The 7,370-nt window shown below is 42.8% G+C and overlaps 1 protein-coding gene across 6 annotated transcripts in view; it reads right to left on the reverse strand.

Annotated features, from left to right (window-relative positions):
• The window catches only part of sipa1l3 (signal-induced proliferation-associated 1 like 3), a 276,754-nt gene extending 270,160 nt beyond the window's left edge, over positions 1 to 6,594 (reverse strand). For 4 of the 6 annotated variants that reach the window (XM_048522386.2, XM_048522389.2, XM_048522383.2 and 1 more), the window contains exon 1: positions 6,519 to 6,594. The gene's annotated coding sequence lies outside the window, so the exon portion shown is untranslated. The other 2 variants (XM_048522385.2, XM_048522384.2) reach the window with 2 other exon arrangements.
• Positions 6,595 to 7,370: the final 776 nt, after the last annotated feature.

Consider the following 7,370-nt stretch of genomic DNA (forward strand, 5'->3'; position numbering starts at 1 on the left):
CACCTGGATAATGAGAACACCATGTCAGACTCCTATTTATTGACTTTAGCTTCATCTTCAACACCATAATTCCAACAAAATTCATCTCTAAACTTCAAGACCTAGGACTCTGTTCCTGCTCTCTATAACTGGATCCTTGACTGCAGTCTGCAGGTCAGGAGATCAGTAACGGTAGACAACAATACCTCTTCCACTATTATCCTCAACACCAGTGCCTGGAAGGCTGCATACTCAGGCCCTTCCTATATTCTTAACACACTCTCGACCGTGTGGCCAAATTCTGCTCTAACTCCTTTCACCAATTTGCTGACGATAACACTGTAGTGGGTCAGACCTCAAACAATTGATGAGACAAAGTACAGGAAAGAGACAGCTTATTGCCACGGTGTAAAGACAACAATCTCTCCCTCAACATCAAAAATGAAGGAGCTGGTCACTGACTCCAGGAAGTCGAGAGGATGGCACATCCCTCTCTGTTATCAATGGTGCTGAGGTGGAGACGGTCGAGAACCTCAAGATCCTAGGAGTAAATATCACCAATCTACCCTGATCCATCCAGGTCGATGCTACAGTCAAGAAAGCACACCCACACCACTACTTCCTCAGAAGGTTAGTGAAATTCAACATGCCTACACTGACTTTTACCAAACTTTTACAGATGCACCACTGAAAGCATCCTTTCTGGTTACATCACAGCTTAGTTTGGCAACTGCTCTGCCCAAGACCACAAGAAACTACAGGATTGTGAATGCAGCCAATCATGAAAACCGGTCTTGCTTCCAGTGATTCCATCAAAACTTCCCAATGACTCACAAACGCAGTTAACATGATCAAGGACCCTTCTCACCCAGCCAAGTTTATATACTCATTCGTCCTCGGCCTGATGGAAAAGTTTGAAAACGCACCAGCATATTTAAGAAAAGCTTCTTCCCTGCTGTTACCAGATTCATAAACGTACCTCTCATATTAGAGCTGATCTTTCTCTGCACCGTCTCTGTAGCCGCAGCATTATATTTTGCATTCAGCTCTATTACATTAATGTTCTTATTCACAGTACGATTTGTCTGGTCAACACAGGAAAACACTGCTTTTCACAATATCTCAGTGCATGCGACAATAAAAAAACAAATTATTTTCCTATTTCAGCTGACTCCCCATTTTTACAAAGGGTTCTGCTCCCTAGACCAAATACTGACAAGTCAAGAAACGTTATCACCCAAAACCTAAGTGAGTCCTCAGAATGCCCAGATTCCATCAAACACCAAACTCAGTTAATTCTTGTACCTTCTAGCATCTAGTTAGAGTTCGGGTGTTCATTGTAGTCATACTACCCCAAAGATGTGATAGACACTATAATGCTTGAAACATCCTGTCGAGGCCTGTTTGCAGTTTGAAAACTGACCAGTCTTGAACTTCAAGGTAAGAAATAACTCATGAACCACCATCCACCACTCCAGCCTCTTGCACTCAGTCCCTACACACCCCTCATCTTCCAGGTCACAAGTCACTATGAATGGATATAGCGGTTGGGCTGCTATGTAGCTGAAACACCAGGAGAGTCATCCAATTTGAAAGACTGAAAGGCACACATTAAGCTGTGCAAGACAGTGCTGCTTTTCAATGCAGCAAGACTGTTACTTTGAGACTGAGAGGCACCAGGAATGAGTCAAAGGAAAGACATCCCAACAACTGCCCTAATTGGCTGAGCTACAATTTGCTACAGATCTGAAGGTGCAGGGCAGTCAGACAGTCAGAGCTCATGAACAGAACACAATTTTGTCTTCCCATTCTCAACTCGGTGAAAAGTCAAAATTCAAGGCAGCTTAAACAAAAGGATTCTAACAAGAATTGACCTGGGTCTACAGATCAACTATCAAAGTGAAGAATGACTATTTCCAGACAATTTACCCCAGCTGAGAGGTAGACTTGCAATTTTTAGAATGGTATTTTTATTTTCTTTATCAAAACGCGGTCTTTTTGGACCAAATGCATTCGTGTACTTGGAGTTAAGGGTCTAATTTAAGTTACAGTAGTAGACAGTCAGGAATCTCTGCCATTTGTTAAAATAAGTTAAGCATGTCACAACAAAGACAGTTATTCACTGAATTATGAAACCTAGTGTGAATTGCTTTTGCTCCAACAGCAGTCAGGTAAATTGGTCATCTTGATAGTCCAAGTGGATTTCTTACATTTTGTCACATTTGTGACAGTGCAACACCATTTTTGGCACACCTCCCTGTTAAGTCATGACAGATATGTTGACTCTCTGATCACATGCTGCCCAAACCAAATCTCCTGCAATGTCCTGGATCTTACTTGCACAGTCATGGTCACTCAAGCCTCCTTTATACTCAGTATTTTAGCATCACACATCCTCTCACAAAGTCATCCATTTCTCCAACTCCTCCATTTTGTCATTCATCTCATTTACCCAGCCACTGACACCCAGCTACACCCTAAATAATAGAACTTCCTCTTCAAGCATATCCTTCTCTTACATCCTGCTTGTTTCAATATTTGCAGAGTGCTATTGCTTGCACAGCCCCATACAATACCCCAGCACTGAAGCTGGCTGCATCTCGGCAAGACAACAGCTGTAAAGGAGTGAGTGAATGTTAAATTTGAACAAAAAACAGAAGTTACTGGAAAAGCTCAGCAGGCCTGGCAGCATCTGTGAAGGAAAAAAGAAATCACTTAATTTCAGGTCTAGTGACCCTTCCTCAGAATGTTAAATCTTCACTGTTTCCAGCCACACAAAACAGCACCATTAACCGCAATCCAAAAAAGTTTCAGTTTACAGACTGAAGGTGAATTCCTAGTGTTAATAATTTACTATTAAAACACAGGTGCACTGCAGGTACACAGAACTGGAGGAACATAAACCTGCAGCGATTAAATACAACCTGAACGCTAAAACCACTTTAGCCCAGCCTTAAGTAACACTAATGTTAAGGCTGTTACAAAATTATTTAAATTGCTGGGAAACACTTTTTTTAGTTCAAGTAGATCATGACCAGATGGGCCAATGGGCCAAAGAGTGGCAAATGGAGTTTAATTTAGACAAATGCAAGATGTTGCATTATAGTAAGCAAACCTCAGCGGTTATTGGTAGGGCCCTGGACAGTATTGCCAAACAGAGGCCTGGGATACAAATACATAGATTGGTATGTCTGAACAGGGGTGCTGGCAAACTACCCATCCTTTGAAACATGAAAAGCTTCAAGGTAAGGAATTGCTTGCATGGGGCAAGCAGAGCGGAACACTGTTTCATATTCAAAAGGTCACAGCTGCTCCCTCCTTTAACTGCTGTAGGCACAGACAAAGGAAAGCCTGCACCCAAAACAAGATTACAATGGAGGGCAACAAAATGTGAGGCTGGATGAACACAGCAGGCCAAGCAGCATCTCAGGAGCACAAAAGCTGACGTTTTCGGCCTAGACCCTTCATCAGAGAGCCTCTCTGATGAAGGGTCTAGGCCCGAAACGTCAGCTTTTGTGCTCCTGAGATGCTGCTTGGCCTGCTGTGTTCATCCAGCCTCACATTTTGTTGTCTTGGATTCTCCAGCATCTGCAGTTCCCATTATCTCTGATATAATGGAGGGCAATCTGGATATTACACTGTCTCAGCTGGGAAAGCCAATAAGAGTAGTTGAGTAGAAACTGCACATCTATGTTCAGTTTTGAAATAAAGACATCAGATAAGCAGGTTCTTCTCATGGCATCACAAAGCACTCGACAGTCAAACTTCACAGTACCTTTAAGTACAATGCTGACTGTAATGCATTGAAAGACAGCAGCCAATTTGCACACAGCTAGGTCCATATAAACACCGGGGTAAGATGACCAGATAATCCCATTGTGATTCTGATGGATGGACAGTTTGGGTAGGACACTGGGAAGACATTCCAATGCCCATCCTCAAATACTACAGTACAGAATCTTAAATTCAGTTCTTCCTTTTGGCCAAGCACACAAGGCTAGATAAGGAAGAGACCGAGCTGGAACACTTGCAATGAAGTTGGAAAGAGGGGTTGAGAACTGGGCTCCGAGGATCTACAGGTGTGAGGCAACAAAATCACAACAGGTCAAACAGTATCTGAGCAGCAGGAAAGTCAACGTTTTGGGTTGAAACATCTGGCGCCAACTGATGAAAGATTAGTTAATTAAAACGTTAAAATATCCATTCCTCCTTCCACAAATGCTCCAAATCTGAAGAGTATTTTCAGCATTTTATTAAAATGCAGGGACATTATCAACTGTATGCTGACAGTTCTTACCATTAGTTCAACTCAATGATATTCTTGCCTTTAGTCAAAGGAACTTGAGCATACACAATCTAGACTAGACATTTAAGCCAGTTGAAAAATCAACTGGCTCAAAGTTGAGTGCTGCAAAGGAGACATCAACGGTGTCTCAGTGCCAGTTTATTAAAGTGAAGAATCAAAGAGAGTGGGACATATTCTGTTTTATTTATTTTTCAAACAACCCCAATAGAGATATGAAATCATTGCATTCCTGTTTATGGTATCACGGTGTGCACAAAAATGACAGTCACTTCTGCCTACAATCTTTCATATGACTGTACTTCAAAAGGAATCTAAATCTACTTAAAAAGCTGAGACATAAGACTTTTTTGTGCAAGCCTTTCTTTTAAAACAAGCATACATCATGCCTGGCCCACGTCACTATTCTGATAAATCTGAGGCTGGCTGACTTATCCTCTTAACCTTCTCTGCTGATGAGCCAAGAGTCTGCTTGGTGCTTTTCCTGAGAACTACATGTCAGGAAATTTTAAAAGTATTGCAATTATTTTTAAAAGTTGAGCATAATTAAATCATTAACAACTGAATTATATCTTTCCAATGGTGCACTGAACAAATGTTCAAATATATATAGACAAAAAGGCAAAATAAAATTATTCCCACGAACTGTACAAGTCTACAAATATTTCCTTACACCTCGTCTGAGACAATTCTCAACAATAAGACTGCAGCTGTTAACTAAGCCCTTTCATGTTAGATTACAGGACAAGAATGTTGTTTGAGCTTGCAAGCAAAATGAAACATTGAACTGATACATTTTGACATAGTATGGAAGATACTACGCAAAAACAAGCCAGATTCTGCGATATCAGGCATATTTACTTTTGTTTATATCTTACGACGGTGTCTATAGTTCAGAAGTATTTAATTGGCTGCAAAGCACTTTGAAACCCATGAAGTTGTGAAAATTGCTGTAAACAAAACATTTCCCACCGCGATGATCGCACCCTGATATATTCTAGATTTCGAAGTTATTTCTAAAGCTAGCTTTATTTGATCATGAATAAAATATTTGCAACACTAACACCGAGGAAAGGTGAAATTAACGATTACCTCAGCTGAAGTCGTAAAAATAAATCTAGGACTGCTTCAAAGAAATATGAAACTAAGTCCACTACGCGAAATGTAATTACGGCATTATCTTCAGTTTATCCAACCAGAGCTAATTCTAAATTTTTGCTCTTCAGCGTCCGTTTTACCTTCTTAAAAAAAAACTATTAAAAACTGTCAGTATTAAGAGTCCTGCTAGAGCCATTCTCTTAACAAAAACACATCCAAATTAATACTTTTTTAGTTTAAGTAGAAAATATTGCCAGCATTCTAAACGTTGCAATACTCCTTTACCGCGCGAACGGTTTAAGAATATCAGTCAGCATCCATCCAAGGAGTATGTGTTTGAAAGCTTAAGGAAAAGTCAATTTATTGATTCTAACAACAATCTGCCCTCTTCAAATTTTATCACTGCATCTAAACACTGGATCTACAACTGACATCTCTTTAACTTGCGTGGAGCAACAAAAAAACGCCTAATTACTTCCTCTACAATTAGGTGACACGTTTGATATCGGTCTCGTCCCACTCACTTGACAACACCTCACAACCGATATCTTTTGGAACCCGTCTGGCGGCACCAGAAATGCTTTATGCATTTAATCACACACACACACAAAAAAAACGACGATTTCCAGAAAATTAAACTGCTCCAACATTTTAAACGGCACGTTACCTTCCAGGGAAACTAAGCGGTGTTCCAAGCGACGGCGGCCACGGAACAGAACGAACTTTATAAACAGGCAATAGTTGAAATCATTTTCTTTACATGAGTTGTCGCATTCATTAGGAATTAAAGTTTTGCTTTTAAATATAAAGAGCCCGGGCGACGACTCCTTTTCCGTCTTGCATTAAGATTACTGCGAGGTTATTTGTGGGGAGAGTTTGCAGGGAGCTCCTGGCTGGTGTTGAGGGCTCGCCTCCTTACCTTCGCCTGTCTATCACCAGCCGAGGCGACAACGACCAGAACCCCAGGGACCAAAGAAGCTGATCCCCACCGAGGGCCCCAAACCTACTCCTCTCCTTTAGGCCACGCCGACAAACCGTAAACACATCGAGAGAAAGTTCTTTCTCTACACCCCCCCACCCCTCGTCCTTTCTCCTCTTTCTTTCGTCCGCACACATTTACGGATCTCCGAACCCTTACCTCGGCAACAGACCGCCTCCTGCGCGAATGTCACTCCTTTCGCTTCCAACTGAGTACCCTGGCTCGATGGCTCCACCTTCTCCCCCACCCCTAAAGCTGACGTCTCTCCTCGGCCCGAACGGCATGTCGGGATTTGTAGTCTCCACCCCCCCGGAGCAGTGAATGGAAATGTAAAAGTACCAAACTACAACTCCCGGCATGCATTCAAGTCGACGGCACGCTGCGCCGGCGTAGGGCCGCAACAGCTCCAGATGTGCCCGACCGACCCCAACCCTTCGGGGTGCAGAGGACACTGGAAGTTGTAGTGCGCCTACTATCCAAGCGCCGCTCTATCCCACTACAGCAGGACTACAACTCCCAGCAGGCACCCAACAAACGCATGCGCACTCTCCTTGACAACGAGGGAAAGCCAAAGGGACAGCGGAGGCGGGATGTGTTGGGGGAGGGTGGTGTGTAGAAGTGGAGAGTGAGTATTCAATTTTTCCTCATCAGATAAAAGCTCCCTTGGCCCGCAAAGGCAAACAGTCGTTCGCTGCGATAAGCGATAAGCGTCGACGGGGAGATAGTCAAACCTTTTTCTGCCTCCGCCTCTCAGAACAATCAGCAAATGCCCGAATTTTAAAATAAAATCGCGGAATCTCATTCCATTGGATTTTCTCCAAGGATTTAAGGTCGATCCCAAGCTTTATTTAAAGAAAAGCTTTCCTTTAAACCCCACCAATCCCCGCGCGTGCGTAATCTTTATATTGCGGCTAGTTACGCCCCTTCGTCATAGCATCGGTCACGCCCCCGCCACCCAAGCCCCGCCCATTACCGTTGCCAGCAATGCATCGGTTACCTAGCAACCACGGG

Source organism: Stegostoma tigrinum, chromosome 39 (assembly GCF_030684315.1).
Source record: "Stegostoma tigrinum isolate sSteTig4 chromosome 39, sSteTig4.hap1, whole genome shotgun sequence".
Lineage (NCBI taxonomy): Eukaryota > Metazoa > Chordata > Chondrichthyes > Orectolobiformes > Stegostomatidae > Stegostoma > Stegostoma tigrinum.